Source organism: Arachis ipaensis, chromosome B9, assembly GCF_059453495.1.
Source record: "Arachis ipaensis isolate K30076 ecotype BB chromosome B9, ASM5945349v1, whole genome shotgun sequence".
NCBI classification, from domain to species: Eukaryota; Viridiplantae; Streptophyta; class Magnoliopsida; order Fabales; family Fabaceae; genus Arachis; species Arachis ipaensis.
Genome location: NC_142444.1, coordinates 34,113,095 through 34,129,456, shown reverse-complemented (window position 1 = coordinate 34,129,456; position 16,362 = coordinate 34,113,095). Strand labels below are relative to the sequence as shown.

Genomic DNA, 16,362 nt, shown 5'->3' with positions numbered 1-16,362 from the left:
TTAGGAAATAAATAGGATTCGAAGATCAAACCAATTTGCCCCTTGACTTTCCTTTGCTTTAGTAAAGGTTAACTAAGTGGAATTAAGATTCAACTTTCATTGTTATTGATAAGGATAACTAAGTCTGGACTTCCAATTTCTTATACCTTGCCAAGAGATTTTATTATTATTATTTTATTTTACTTGTCATATAACATATTCCCACTTTACTTCCAAAACCCCCAATTTACAATCTTTATAACCAATAATAAGAACATACTTCCCTGCAATTCCTTGAGAAGACGACCCGAGGTTTAATACTCGGTTATCAATTTAAAAAGGGGTTTGTTACTTGTGACAACCAAAACGTTTGTACGAAGGGATTTCTGTCGGTTTAGAGACTATATCTACAACGCGACTGTTTTTATGACATTCTTTACTGGCAAAAATCCTAACGTCAGACGACGAAGGCGGCATGGGCCGTAGTGGCTGCACGACGGAACAGTTACTGGGTGGCTCCTCCAGCAACGCGTCTCCTCCCTCCTCCTCTCGGTGACAGAGGCGCGATTCATGGCTCTGTGGACGGGACGACCATGGCGGCGCGGATTGGGTAGCAGCAGCAGGTGATGGCGCGAGCAACTCTTCCCTCTCCCTTCCTTCTCTGTTTGGCGGTGCCAAGTTTCCCTTCTACTATCAATGGGTGTGGGATGCGCAGGGAAGAGGGTGAAGTGAGGCTGGAGCTGCTGTGTGTTTTGGTTTGAGGAAAGGGGGAGCATTTGTGTTGCTGCTGCTGGGTTGGGGGAGAATGTAACCGGGTCACGGGGTAGGGTTTCAGGATTAGGATTTCATTTTCAAAAATTAGGGTTAGGGACCTTCTGGTAATTTCACATAAAATTGAGAATAATATAATAATTAAAACCCACATTAAATCCAATACTAATTGCATATAGAAATTACTATTTGCTCACCAATTTTATAAATTATTTTCCATAAAATGCCCAAATCTAAAATTTAGAAATAATATAATTAATTTCTCTATTTTTCAAAATAACAGTATTAATATTTAAAATATTAATTATTTAATCCAAATCATATAGAAATCCTTATTATTTCACAACTACCAACTTTATAATTTAAATATAGAAAATAATCCAATAATTATAAAATTAGATAATAAATCATAACTTGTCTCAAATTCAATAAATCACAACTTGCCTTAATTATCTTTTATAAAATAATCTCTGAAATTAAGGCTATAAATAATTATATGATTTGAGACTTGATCATAATAAGAATTTTCAAAAGTTCTGGGTCTTACATTAGTCCATATAAAATGTTGTGTCACTAATTCACTATATGTTAATCTTATTATTTTAAAAGACTTAAATCATAACGCAAAAAATAAATTTTATAATCTTCCTTAAGGACTAAAGTAATAACATGGAAAGATAAACTTTGTAACTATTTCAAATCAATAGGTTAGGTACTGACAACAATTTTGAGGACGGTGACACTTACATTTTAGTAGTATCTTTTTAAATCATTACCATGCTTAGGTAATATTTATAATAGTTTTGTCCAATGATTTCACTTCCTCTTTGTCACAAACTATGCCGGCATAAATATAAGCATGTGGGGGCTTTGTTCACAAAATTTGGTGTGTCCCGTACTCCCTCATTGTATTATTTATTCCACAACTTGGATGTACCTTTTCTTAATATTTAATAAGAGACATTAGAGAAGAACAAAATAGAAGGAGACATCTTCAATAATAATATATATAAGATATGGCTCCTAATTATATTAAATCACCAATGTACATGTAGTGAGAAAACAAATAAATCAGTGCAACATCATAGTAACAAGGAGCTGTTGCTTCTTGCAGTGTGAGTCACAAATTATGTAGTCAGAAATTAAACCAGTCCACATAACAATGCTTTTAAGGTTCAAAAACTCTGAGAAAAGTAAGTTGGCATATGCAATCCTTGTTGAGTCCATATACATGCCCAATAAAGAGGTACCTAAGAACTCACAACCACATAAAAGACCCTTCTTAACTATAGCACAGTGGATCTGCAACCCTGGAATTACCTGAGAACCCTTACAAGCATCTATCAGGCTTGCAAATGTAATTTCAGATGGCTTGAGCCCCAATGCCAGCATCTCACTAAGAAGATTAATAGTTTCTTTTATATTTTTCAGGGCATATCCTAAAATCATAGCATTCATGGATACCACACTCCATTCAGGCATGCTAGAATAGATTTTTCATGCATCTACAATGGACCAGCATTTAGAATACATGTCAATAAGAGAACTTCCAACAAAAAGGTTTATTTCTAATCCCAACTTAACTGCCAGGCAATGGAACTACAATCCTGCTTCTAATAGCTTAGCATTTTCACAAGCGCTAAGTATGCTTGCCAAAGCTACCTCGTTAGGTACTATGCCATGTAACCTCATTCTGTTGAACATTTTGAAAGCATCAGTTTCCTCTTCTTCCTGCACATATCCAACAATAATGGCAATCCAAGAAATGTTATCTCGAGTTTTCATGTGCTCAAACTGTTTTCTAGGTTCCTTCAAAGCCCTAGTCTTGGCATACATATCCACCAATGCATTGTTCAGAAATAAATTGTTTGTAAAACTTCTCTTGATAACAACTGAATGCACCTAATGACCAATTCCTAAGCTTTCAAAATAAGCACATGAACTCAAAATGCTAGTGAAGGTAAATTCGTCCGGTTCAATGTTACGTCGTGTCATATCAAGGAATAGCTCCATTACATGATTGAAATAACCATTCTGTGCATAAACTCCTAGCATGGCATTCCAAGTGACCATATTTTTCTCAGACATGACATCAAATACTTGCTTTGCAGCATCTAACATTTCGCATTTCCTATACATACTGATCAAAGAACTTCCACATATATACTAGAACCCAAACCTTATTTGATAGCCTCTCCATGGACTAGTAACCCATAATCCAACGCAGCTAAGCTGGAAATCACACTAAGAACACTTGCCAGTGTGGACTTTAAGGACTTTATACCACACTTCCTCATTTCGAGAAAGAACTCAATAGCCTCCTTATGATGGCCCCTCTTAGCATGACCAGAGATCATCGCATTCCATGCCACAACATTGTTAGTGTGCATGTCTTGAAACAATTTACAGGTATCATCCAGCTTAACCAAATTCAGAAGATCATTGAGAACAGTCACAAAAACCACCGGGTCAGGAGAGCAGCCAGCTATCTGCATTTTGTCAAAAACCTGGAGGGCGTCCTGCGGTAGCCTGGCTCGAACATAACCGGAAATCAAAGCCGTCCAAGAAATAGTGTCCAAGTGGACTGCGGTGTCAAATATGGCGCTAGCATGGCGGAGAAAGCTGCATTTGGCATAGAGATCGATAAGAGCACCCTGGCAGAGCGGATTGAACTCAAAACCTGCCTTGATCACGCGGGAGTGAAGCAACCTGCCGAATTCAACATTTCTGAGCTTTGAACAAATAGAGAGAGCTATAGCGAGCATGAATTGGTCAGGCAACTGGCCAAAACGCATCATAGAAACTAAACAACGGAGTGCATTTTGGAATAACCCCTGCCTTGAGTACATGGAAATGATAGAATTATAAGCGAATAAATGTCTCTGACGAGGATGGAGCTGGTGGAAGAGCTTCTGAGCGAAAGGGTCATTGCCGGCAGCAGCGTACAGATCGATGGTGGCACTTGTGAGGAAGCCATCAAAGGAAATGTCGTGTTTGATGGCGTGTGCATGAACAACTTTGGCCATTTCCCCGTCGCCATGGTTGGGAATATTGTCGAACATTTGGTAGTCGTAATGGTGATGGGGATTTGTTTTAGTTTGTTGTAAGCGGAAGAAAATGCGGAGAAGGTCATCGTAGACTTGTGAGATGGAAGGAGGAGAATGGAAAGGGTAGTGCTGAACGGTTAGTGAATAAGGTCTTAAGAATAAGAAATCTTAGACTTGAGGTGCAACTGCAAGACGCATCGACAAACAAACAAAAGTACATTGTTAATGCTTCTATTGCATAGATGTGTATTGCGTGCTATGTAAATGAAAGAAAGAAATTGGGTAAGGGTCCTATTTAAAGAAAACTATTAGCGGCTAATCACATTTTAGTCCATATAAAATGTTGTGTCGCTAATTCACTATATGTTAATCTTATTATTTTAAAAGACTTAAATCATAACGCAAAAGACAAATTTTATAATCTTCCTTAAGGACTAAAGTAATAACATGGAAAGATAAACTTTGTAACTATTTCAAATCAATAGGTTAGGTATTGAGAATAATTTAAGGACTGTGACACTTACATTTCAGTAGTATCTTTTTAAGGAGTATCAAAAAAGGATGATACTAAAATAATTACAATAGAAGTAAAGTTAATCCCCTGTTTTATAGGCGCCAATGCAATTAGAACAATAATTTAGGCTTTAAAAAATATATTGAAAATGTGCATCTAATAACTTCAAAGTTCCACCAGACAATTTAAGCTTTAATTACAATTAATAACTTCAAACCTAAAGGTCAAAGAACTGAAAGAAGGAAGCTACTTCAAATGCAATTAGACCAAAAACTATAAAAAGCTTATAAAATTTATTCATGTTCAGTCTTTCCAAGTCCCACTTAAAATAAAAATTATTCCAATTTCCAAATGCAATTATTAGATAATGTAACCCTATTACAAGTACTTTATAAAATTTTTAATTTTGAGACATTACCATGCTTAGGTAATATTAGTAACAGTTTTGTCCAGTGATTCCACTTCCTCTTTGTGACAAACTCCGCTAGCATAAATATAAGTATATGGGACCTTGTTCACAAAATTTGGTGTGTCCCATACTCCCTTCCTATATTATTCCCCATTCTTAATATTTAATATGAGACATTAGGGAAGAATAAAATAGAAGGAGACATCTTCAATTATATATATATATATATATATATATATATATATATGGCTCCTAATTATATTAAATTACCATGTACATGTAGTGAGAAAACAAATAAATCAGTGCAACATCATAGCAACAAGGAGGTAAGGAACTGTTGCTTCTTGCAGTGTGAGTCACAAATTAATAAGATTCTAACTTATTTTATGTGGATTGTTAAAGTGTTAAAAGTCAAGAAAAATATAGATAGGAATAAAATTAGAGGAGCTTAATCCAGGTAACGTGAGAGCTTACTTTTTATTTATCAGGTTCTAACCAGAAACTTATATTCAAACACGTGAATACGCATAACAAATTGACAACAAATAGTTCATAAGTAATGCAAATAATAATATAATGCTTTCCATTTGCCAGTAAGCAGGAACAATGGAATATATGTACGATTTGTTGTTTGTCAGAATGCAAATCTGAGTTGATTGTTTAATTTTCTCTTACTGTGAAAAATTAAATTTAACCAATAAATAAAATTCTATCATCCTAGAATCTGTTGTCTCTTATGAGTGCTGTCAAATGCTTCAAAGAATGTTAAATTTTAGCATAATTAGGATGTGATATATCATCTGCAACAAATGAGTTTGTCTTTTATCCTACAACAATCCAGCTACACCCAGACATCTTTTGGATTTCTTTCTGTATCATAGTTCTCCTCAAGGATCTAGCTTCATTCCAATGTCTTGATGCAGCGTACATATTAGAAAGCAATACATATGGGAAAGAATTATCAGGTTTTAACTTAATAAGGTTATTAGCTGCTCACTCTCACCTTATGTCATCACCATGAATTCGGCAAGCTCCTAATAAATTGGCCCAAATCATAGCATTCAGTTCGATATTTAGATTGTCGATGAACTCTCCACCTTCTTTAAGATTACCCCAGCGACCAGGAACACCCACAATGCAAGCATAGTGATCAACCATGGGTTCAATGCCATAACAGTTCACCATGAGATAAAAAATTTGACGGCCCTTGATGAGCGGATAATTTATACGCTTTTTGACACTGTTTTTAGTATGTTTTTAGTAGGATCTAGTTACTTTTAGGGATGTTTTCATTAGTTTTTATGTTAAATTCACATTTCTGGACTTTACTATGAGTTTGTGTGTTTTTCTGTGATTTCAGGTATTTTCTGGCTGAAAGTGAGGGACTTGAGCAAAAATCAGATTCAGAGGTTGAAGAAGGACTGCTGATGCTGTTGGATTCTGACCTCCCTGCACTCAAAGTGGATTTTCTGGAGCTACAGAACTCAAAATGGCGCACTTCTAATTGCGTTGGAAAGTAGACATCCAGGGCTTTCCAGCAATATATAATAGTCCATACTTTGGCCAAGAATAGACAACGTAAACTGGCGTTCAACGCCAGCTTTCTGCCCAATTCTGGCGTCCAGCGCCAGAAAAGGATCCAAAACCAGAGTTGAACGCCCAAACTGGCACAAAAGCTGGCGTTCAACTCCAAGAAGGACCTCTACATGTGTAACACTCAAAGTCCAGCCCAAGCACACACCAAGTGGGCCCCGGAAGTGGATTTATGCATCAATTACTTACTCATGTAAACCCTAGTAGCTAGTTTATTATAAATAGGACCTTTTACTATTGTATTAGGCATCTTTTGAACCATCTTTGATCAGTGTAAACCATCTTGGAACGCATTGTTCTTAGACCATGGGGGCTGGCCATCTCGGCCATGCCTGGACCTTTCACTTATGTATTTTCAACGGTAGAGTTTCTACACTCCATAGATTAAGGTGTGGAGCTCTGCTGTTCCTCAAAGATTAATGCAAAGTACTTCTGTTTTCTATTCAATTCATCTTATTTCGCTTCTAAGATATCCATTCGCACCCAAGAACGTGATGAAGGTGATGATTATGTGTGACGCTCATCACCATTCTCCCCTATGAACACGTGCCTGACAAACACTTCCGTTCTACATGAAATAAGCTAGAATGAATATCTCTTAGATATCCTAACCAGAATCTTCGTGGCGCAAGCTAGAATGATGACGGCATTCAAGAATCCGAAAAGTCTAAACCTTGTCTGTGGTATTCCGAGTAGGATTCAATGATTGAATGACTGTGACGAGCTTCAAACTCGCGAGTGCTGGGCGTTAGTGACAGACGCAAAAGGAGGGTGAATCCTATTCCAGCATGATCGAGAACCGACAGATGAATAGCCGTGCCGTGACAGGGTGCGTGAGTATATTATTCACTGAGAGGAGGGGATGTAGCCACTGACAACGGTGATGCCCTTGCATAAAGCCAGCCATGGAAAGGAGTAAGACTGATTGGATGAAGATAGCAGGAAAGCAGAGGTTCAGAGGAACGAAAAGCATCTCCATTCGCTTATCTGAAATTCCTACCAATGATTTACATAAGTATCTCTATCCCTATTTTATTAATTAATATTCGAAAACACCATTATCAATTTATATCTGCCTGACTGAGATTTGCAAGGTGACCATAGCTTGCTTCATACCAACAATCTCCGTGGGATTCGACCCTTACTCACGTAAGGTATTACTTGGACGACCCAGTGCACTTGCTGGTTAGTTGTATCGAAGTTGTGAACCATGGTATTGGCACCATGTTCTTGGCGCCATTTCCAGGGAAAGAAAGAGCCATGAATTTTACATAATTAAAGTGTAATCACGATTACGCGTACCAAGTTGCTCACGTTGCCAGGGATTCGAGCCTAGATATCACAATTTCGTGCACCAGCCCTCGAAAACCCACCCTACATGGCTGCAAGCAGTGAGCACTCCAAAGAATGTGACATCATCTGGTGTAACACATGAGTGAGCCATCTCATTGAAGACCTTCAGAGCGCTTTCTGCATGACCCCTTTTTTGCAAATCCAACTATCATTGAGTTCCAAGAAATCACATCTTTTTTAGTACCCATTTCTTTAAAAACTTGCACAACACTTTTAACATCCACACATTTAGCATACATATCTATGAGTGCACTGCTGGTTAACTCATCCAAGTCAAAGCCAGTGTGGAATATTAGAGAATGTATATCTTTCCTATCTTGCAATGCCGATAAGAGAGCACAAGCTCGAAGAACTGAAACAAATGTTGCTTGGTCAGGGAAGATACTGTTGTCCCGTATTTCTCGGTATGAATTTATGGCCTCGTGATAGCAATCATTTTGAGTATACCCGAAAATTAAAGCAGTCCACATAACAATGCTTTTAAGGTTCGAAAACTCTGAGAAAAGTAAGTTGGCATCTACAATCCTTTGTGAGTCCATTTACATGCCCAACAAAGAGGTACCTAAGAACTCACTACCACATAAAAGACCACTCTTAACTATAGCACAGTGGATCTGCAACCCTGGAATTTCCTGAGAACCCTTACAAGCATCTATCAGGCTTGAAAATTTAATTTCAGATGGCTTGAGCCCCAATGCCAGCATCTCACTAAGAAGATTAATAGCTTCTTTTATATTTTTCAGAGCATATCTTCAAATCAGAGCATTCATGGATACCACACTCCATTCAGCCATGCTAGAATAGATTTTTCGTGCATCTTCAATGGAACAACATTTAGAATACATGTCAATAAGAGAACTTCCAACAAAAAGTTTATTTCTAATCCCAACTTAATTTCTAAGCAATGGAATTTTAATCCTGCTTCTAATAGCTTAACATTTCCACAAGCGCTAAGGATGCTTGCCAAAGCTACCTCATCAGGTACTATGTCATATAACCTCATTCTGTTGAATATTTTGAAAGCATCAGTTTCCTCTTCTTCCTGCATGTATCCAACAATAATGCCATTCCAAGAAATGTTATCTCGGATTTTCATGCGCTTAAACTGTTTCCTAGCTTCCTTCAAAGCCCAAGCATTGGCATACATCTCTACCAATGCATTGTTCACAAATAAATTGTTTACAAAACTTCTCTTGATAACAACTGAATGCACCTGACGACCAATTTCTAAGCTTTCAAAACAAGCACATGAACTCAAAATGCTAGAGAAAGTAAATTCTTCCGGTTCAATGTTACGTCGTGTCATATCAAATAATAGCTCCATTACATGGTTGAAATAACCATTCTCTGCATAAACTCCCAGCATGGCATTCCAAGTGACCATAGTTTTCTCAGACATGACATCAAATACTTGCTTTGCAGCATCTAACATTTCGCACTTCCCATACATACTGATCAAAGAACTTCTCACATATATACGAGAATCCAAACCTTGTTTGATAGCCTCTCCATGGACTAGTAACCCATAATCCAACGCAGCTAAGCTAGTAATCGCACTAAGAACACTTGCCAGCGTGGACCTTGAGGACTTTATACCACACTTCCTCATTTCGAGAAAGAACTCAATGGCCTCCTTATAATGGCCCCTCTTAGCATGATCAAAGATCATCGCATTCCAAGCCACAACAATGCTAGTGTGCATGTGTCAGAACAATTTACAGGCATCATCCAGCTTACCCAAATTGACAAGAGCATTGAGAACAATCACAAAAATCACCTGGTCAGGAGAGCAGCCAGCTATCTGCATTTTGTCAAACACCTGGAGGGCGTCCAGTGGCAATCCGGCTCGAACATAACCAGAAATCAAAGCCGTCCAAGAAACAGTGTCCAAGTGGACTACGGCGTCAAATATGGCGCTAGCATGGCAGAGAAAGCCGTATTTGGCGTAGAGATCGATAAGAGCACCTTGGTAGAATGGATTGGACTCAAAACCTGCCTTGATCACATAGGAGTGAAGCAGCGTGCCGAATTCAACATTCCTGAGCTTTGAACAAACAGAGAGAGCTATAGCGAGCGTGAATTGGTTAGGCAACTGGCCGAAACGCATCATAGAAACGAAACAACGGAGTGCATTTTGGAATAATCCCTGCCTTGAGTACATGGAAATGATAGAATTATAAGCGGATAAATGTCTCTGACGAGGATGGAGCTGGTGGAAGAGCCTTTGAGCGAAAGGGACATTGCCGGCAGCAGCGTACAGATCAATGGTGGCACTTGTGAGGAAGCCATCAGAGGAAATGTCGTGTTTGATGGCGTGTGCATGAACAACTTTGGCCATTTCCCTGTCGCCGTGGTTGGAAATATTGTCGAACACATGGTAGTCGTGATGGTGATGGAGATTAGTTTTTGTTTGTTGTAAGCGAAAGAAAATGCAGAGAAGGTCGTCGTAGACTTGTGAGATGGAAGGAGGAGAAGGGGAAAGCAAGTGCTGAATGGTGAGTGAATAAGGTCTTAAGAATAAGAAACCTTGGACTTGAGGTGCAACTGCAAGACGCATCAACAAACAAACAAAACCACCTTGGTAATGCTTCTATTGCATAGATGCGTATTGCATGCTGTGAAAATGAAAGAAAGGAAATGGGTAAGGGTCCTATTGAAAAAAGAGTTTGTCTAAAATCAGCTCAAGTATTTTAAGTTTATCTAATGCACCATAAAATTTAACGCATTGGATTAGATTAATAATTGTTCTAATGGTCTAGATTTAATTTATTTATAATTTATTAAAAATTACCATAAAAGATACAAATTTTTTATATTTTAAAATTACCCCCATATAAACTTGAGAACTAAACCTAGCTGCTTGTTGCCTTCTTCCTCTTCGTGATGGCCCTCCACTTCTTCCCCTACCCTCTTTCTCACCAGATACCTTCATGTTTCAATTCAATTTCTCGATTTCATCCAAATTCCTTTGAATTCGTTTCAGACGCGATGCCTCACCACAACAACAACCACCTCTCATCCCTCAAATCCTTCTTCATCCCTTCTTCTTCCGCCCAGAATTGTCCATAATGTCTGGAAAGACATAATCCTAACCCCCTCTCAAAGAGACCCACCTCACCATAAGCACCACCCGTTCGAAGAAATGACCCTTAAGGCTCTCCTCTCAAAAAATGCTGCCGTCATTGGTGACGACGTCATCTCTATTGTTTCTCTTTATAATCATCATCCTGTTCCTCATCGGTTCCTGCAGGTGCCCGCCGTTGAAAGCTCATCCTCCTCCGCAGCTGCTTGGTCCAGGGAACGCAAACAGGTACTTATCCCCTTTTTCAAAATTTTTTTAATAAAGTTTTATTTTTTTATATATTTTTATTTGATGTTTGAAAAATGAAGATTCTTATGTGGTAAGTGAGATTCACTATTCCTGGGAATCTCACTATTGGGGCTCTAATTGTTAAGTTGGAGGGAACAAGAACTAAATTAAAGTTGAGATTTTTCAATCTTATCTCTATAACTTTAAATTACTTGTTGCATAGCTTCTTGAGTTCATCATTCCAGTATCTGATGAATCCATATTTAATGTTATTTATTTGCTCTATTTGGGTGGATTTCATCAACTTTTCTTGCATTTATCCATTGAAATAGCATAGTTTCATGATTTCTTCCTAAATTGTGCTTGAAAGAGAAACATGCTTTTTAGACCTTTTAATTGCTAAATTTTATTTCTTTTAATCCCATTTGGTGCCTTGATGTATTTGTTAAGTGATTTCAGGTTTCCAAGGCAAGTATCGGTTGAAGTAGTGAGGAAAGAGCATTCAAAAGAGGAGAAATCATGAAGAAAATGGAGTTTAGAAGCTGCAGCACGAATGCGTATGCACAGCGATAAGTGCGTACGCACAATTGCAACCTCGTGCAACCATGTGTACGCGTAACTTTTGGTGCGTACACATAATGGGAATTTTGCGCAACCGTGCGTATGCACGGTAGGTCGTGCGTACGCACGAGTGCATGCACGTGAGGTCATTAATTGCAATTTGCTGGGGAAAAATTCTGGGCTTCCAAAGCCTAATCCAACTTATTTCTGAAGTTATTTCAAGCCAAATTGAAGAAGGGTGAAGAATCTGCGTTATTACATATAATTTGCTGAGTTAAATCACATTCCCTTCCATATTTATTGATGAGGATTCGAGTCCAAAGGGAATCTTGGTCTTGGTTAAGTCTCTAGAGAATCTTCATTAAGAAAGCTTTATTCAAAGCATGGAGTGATTTAAAGCCCATGCCTCCCATACTTCTTGGTTTACATAGCAGTTCCCAGCTAATATGGTGCATTTTTCGTTGCTCTCCTACCTCCCCCCAAATAAATTTATGTTGCAATTTTTCAATTTCATTGCATATGCCAGTGGGAATCATGGAATACGTGGCTAGAGAAAGATGAATCCCTTCTCCATTATGTCATCAGACCGGTTGAAGAAATGCTGCAAGACATGAAAGTTTATGAAGCAAAGTTAAATGAAGACTCTTGGAACATCCTGTTTCTTAGACAATACCTTGATGAGGACACCATTAGAAAAATTCAAGCTATCCTCCCCCAACAGACAGTCTCGGACAAGATAGGAAGAAATGAAAGTTCACTCAACATAGAAACTTTTCAGTGGCTAGTGCTTACAAGGCTCTGAAAAATGATGCAGGGATTAAAGATTGGATTTAGAACAGTGTGTGGAAATGGCAAGGCCCCGAAAAGATTAAATGCTTCACTTGGATGGCTACCCACCAAAAATTACTCACAGCACAAAGGAGAGCGCATTTCCTTAGTTTGGACTCTAGCTGCCATCGATGTAAAGGAGTGCCTGAAACTATACAACATGTTTTACGAGATTGCCCAACGACATCCAGGTTATGGGTAAGAATCATACATCACACTCATATCAACTTTTTCTTTAGAGCTCCCTTTGATACTTGGGCTTCGTTGGAACCTCACAACGAATGCTTGAATCGCCACCAACCAAGAAACTTGGAAAACTCAATTCCTTGTTTCATGTTGGTGACTTTGAAAATGGAGGAATAAAGAACTCTTCTCACCACCCTACCAAACATCCCACAATGAACATGTTATAGTTCTGAACCATGCTTATACTATTAAGATAGCTTTCGAAAAATCTGGCCTAACCCCTCAAGGAAGAAGGCACAGAAAAGTCCATGTAGCGTGGAGTTACCCACCTGAAAATTGGATAAAACTTAATATGGACGGTGCAGCATCAACAAATCCGAATGCAGGAGGATGCGGGGGTGTTATTAGGAATGAGCAAGGAAGATGGGTGGCTGGTTTTATGGCCAATCTAGGATGCTGTTCGGCATTTCGGGCAGAAATGTGGGGCATCTATCATGGATTAAAAATTGTTTGGGATCTAGGCTTAAGAAGGATTATAGTGGAGTCAAATTCAACAACAGTAGTCACTATACTTAACAAGAAGGAGGGGTTGCACTCCCATCCTAAACCTCTTGTGAGAAGCATTGCGAACTTGATGCAAAAGAATTGGGAACTAAGAATAGAAAATATATACAGAGAGGGCAACAGATGTGCGCATTGGCTGGCCAAAGAAAGTTTAAAATCACCATCAGGATGTCAGTTTATTGATAGTCCTCTTTATAATCTTAGATTAATCCTAGATGATGATTGTAGAGGGTAACCTTACCTCGACTTGGTTCTATTTTGTAGTTTTCTTTTGGGTTTAGGCCCCGGCATTTTACCAAAAAAAAAATTGAAGAAGGATGAAGGGGGGAGCACTTATGTTTATGTTTTTACATGTTTTAGCTTAGTTTTTCTAGGGAGAGAAGCTCCCCCTTCTCTCTAGAATTTAGGGTTTCTTAGTTTAATTTCTCTTTAATTTCAGCCTTTAATTCTTATTTTAGTATAGTTTTATTTACATTTTCATGTTCTTTTGTCTTTCATCTTAGTTTACTTTGTTAATTTCTCTTTCATGCTACTTTAGTTTCATGAACACTCTTGTTACTTTTAATTTCATTTAATGCAATTTTGATGTTTTATAGTTCTTTAATGCTTATTTGAGTTGTTATTATCATTTTATTGCAATTGGTAGTTATAGATTTTATTTTTAATACAATTTATGATATTTTTTCTTTTATACATGCTAGGTGTTTGATAAAATATCTCTTATAATTTTTGTATAATTTTTCACATTCTTGGCGTGGAATTGGGTAATTAGGTGAACTTGAATTATGGATGTCCATTCTACATTGTGTTAGGATTGTTAGTTGATTTAGTTTCCACTAACGCTAGTCTTTCACTAAGTTAATTAGTGAGTTGATTAAGACTTGTGGATTGAGATCAATTATACCCTTTTGACTAATTCTCGATGTTAGGATTGACTAATTGAGATTAATTCTACACAATTACCATGTTTGTGGTCTATGATTATGATAGAATCTTAAATTCCCATATGTCAGTCAGATACACCATATGTCAGTCAGATACACCCATAGATCATTCACATACACCCAAACCGATTTCATAAGTATTTAATGAGATTAGTTCAAAATGATGTTCAATTCACTCAAACATGGATAAATATACAAGCTCAAGCAATATTACAATGTGTCAATGTCAAGCAATATATACCCAAGGACAAGCAATATTAGAACAGTTGCAACAGTTGAGTATATTAAATTATATGAGTTCAGAAATATACACTGAACAAATTACGCGATATACACCCAACAATCAACCATATACACCCAACACATTACGCCATATACACCCAACAATCAACCATATACACCCATATAAATTACGCTATATACAACTAACAAATTAAGCAATATACAGCGAAAAATCAGTTACGAGAAAAACTAGAACAAGAAGAACAGTAAAATCTAGAACCACTTAGAAGAATAGTAAAATCTAGAGGAACTTAGAAGAAGAGTAAAACCTATAATAAGAAGAACAGTAAAAACAGTAATATGAGATTTAGAACAAGAAGATCAGTAAAACCTAGAAGAACATTAAAACCTAGTTCTTCGATTTCGAAATCAGAAACAGAAATGTGGAAAATCTACAAGATGAGTAAAACAGTAACGTACCTTGAATAATATTTCTTCGTTTTTTCTGGAGATTGTTGATGGAGAGTTCTATCTTTTGTTGATGGTTTCTGCTAATCTTCGCAACGAGTTCGAACATCTCTTCAGTTTGGAATGTTCCTCGAAACTTGACGGTTTGTGTTTTTTTCGAAGGAGAAGAGGAAGAGTGCGCCATAACGAGCGCTTTTTGCGAAGCGTAACCGTTGAGTGACGCGCGTGGGATTGACGATCCATTCAAAGAGAGTGAGTGCGCGTAGATTATTTCTGGGCTGGACCAACTTGTAAGGCTTGTAAACTTTATTTGCTTGTATGTGTAGGACCCCTTTTTAAATTTGGATCCGATTCGATCCGATCTACACATTTGCATATCGAATCTCGAATATATCCGTAAAAATATATAAATATTTTTAAAATTATATTTTTATTTAAAAAATCAATAAAATACTATTTTTCTATTCTTTTAAACATGTATACTCTTAAAATATTATTAAACATATTTTTTTTTAAATAATAAAAATAAAATCATACAACATATACATAAAAAAATATTTACTTATTTATTTATTTATTTTTACAAATTTGTGAATATACTGATCAAATATACAAGGATCGATATCCGCAATTTCTAAATCAAATTCGGATAGATACCTCGAATATGCTGTTCGAATCCCATGAATGAACACCCCTATGACTTCGCACGAACCACCACCCACCCCCTCCCCCACGTTCATATTTCCTCTTCTTCCCTCACGTTCAACTTCCCCACCGTCAACCACCATCATCACTCAACCTCCACCACCACAACCACCGGCGACCACCAAGTGCCGCCACCCGCACCCCGTTTCCTTCCTTCTTTCTCTCCCTCTCATCCCTTCTCACACCCCCTGCCGTCACAACCGCCGCGGCATCACCGTAGCCGCCGGCGTCCCCTCCACCCACCACCACCTTTCACCACATCCCCTCCCCTTCCACCACATTTCACTCACATCATTTCCATTTCCCTTATTCTGTTCGAGGGAAGAACAGGGGCAACCCCTGTTTCTCAACGCGGCGCTACCGAGCACCAACGCCGCTTCTGTTTCTGAGCACCACCGCTGCACCACTGATTGACCCGCCGCCTCTTGGCCGGCATTGCTTCGCCCCACTTTCCTTCCCTGTCCAGTTCCATTTCTGTTTCTGCTTCTCCCAGGTTCGACCCCTGTTTCCATTTTGTTCTGGTTTCTTTAGTTAATTTCCTTTGATTTGTTAAGTTAGGATTGATTAATTAGTTTAATTTTTGTTAAATTAGGTTAGTTAGAGATGCATGTTTAGTTATTAGGGTGTTAGAGAATCTGGACTGGATAGTTGATTTAGGTCTGTTAATTGTGATTGCTGCTGGTGTTTGGGAATGGAAAATTTTCTTTGTTTGAAACTGGATTCTTGATGTTGCATAGTGTTTATGTTGCTTTGTTCTTGCTGAGGTCTGTTATTTGATATGAGCAATTTCTGCACTGTGTTGCAGCGATGACAATTTTGTTGTTGCTTTATTCTTGCTTTAATGTATGAATTTAAGTTGTTATTGCTGCTCTATACTTGCTGTTGATGCTGAATTCCTTCTTTGCTAA

The 16,362-nt window shown here is 37.9% G+C and overlaps 2 pseudogenes; both read right to left on the bottom strand.

Annotated features, from left to right (window-relative positions):
• Nucleotides 1-1,821: 1,821 nt before the first annotated feature.
• LOC107615332 (pentatricopeptide repeat-containing protein At3g09040, mitochondrial pseudogene) lies at nucleotides 1,822-3,995 on the bottom strand (annotated as a pseudogene).
• Nucleotides 3,996-7,652: 3,657 nt separating this feature from the next.
• On the bottom strand, nucleotides 7,653-10,223 carry LOC107615333 (pentatricopeptide repeat-containing protein At3g09040, mitochondrial pseudogene; annotated as a pseudogene).
• Nucleotides 10,224-16,362: the final 6,139 nt, after the last annotated feature.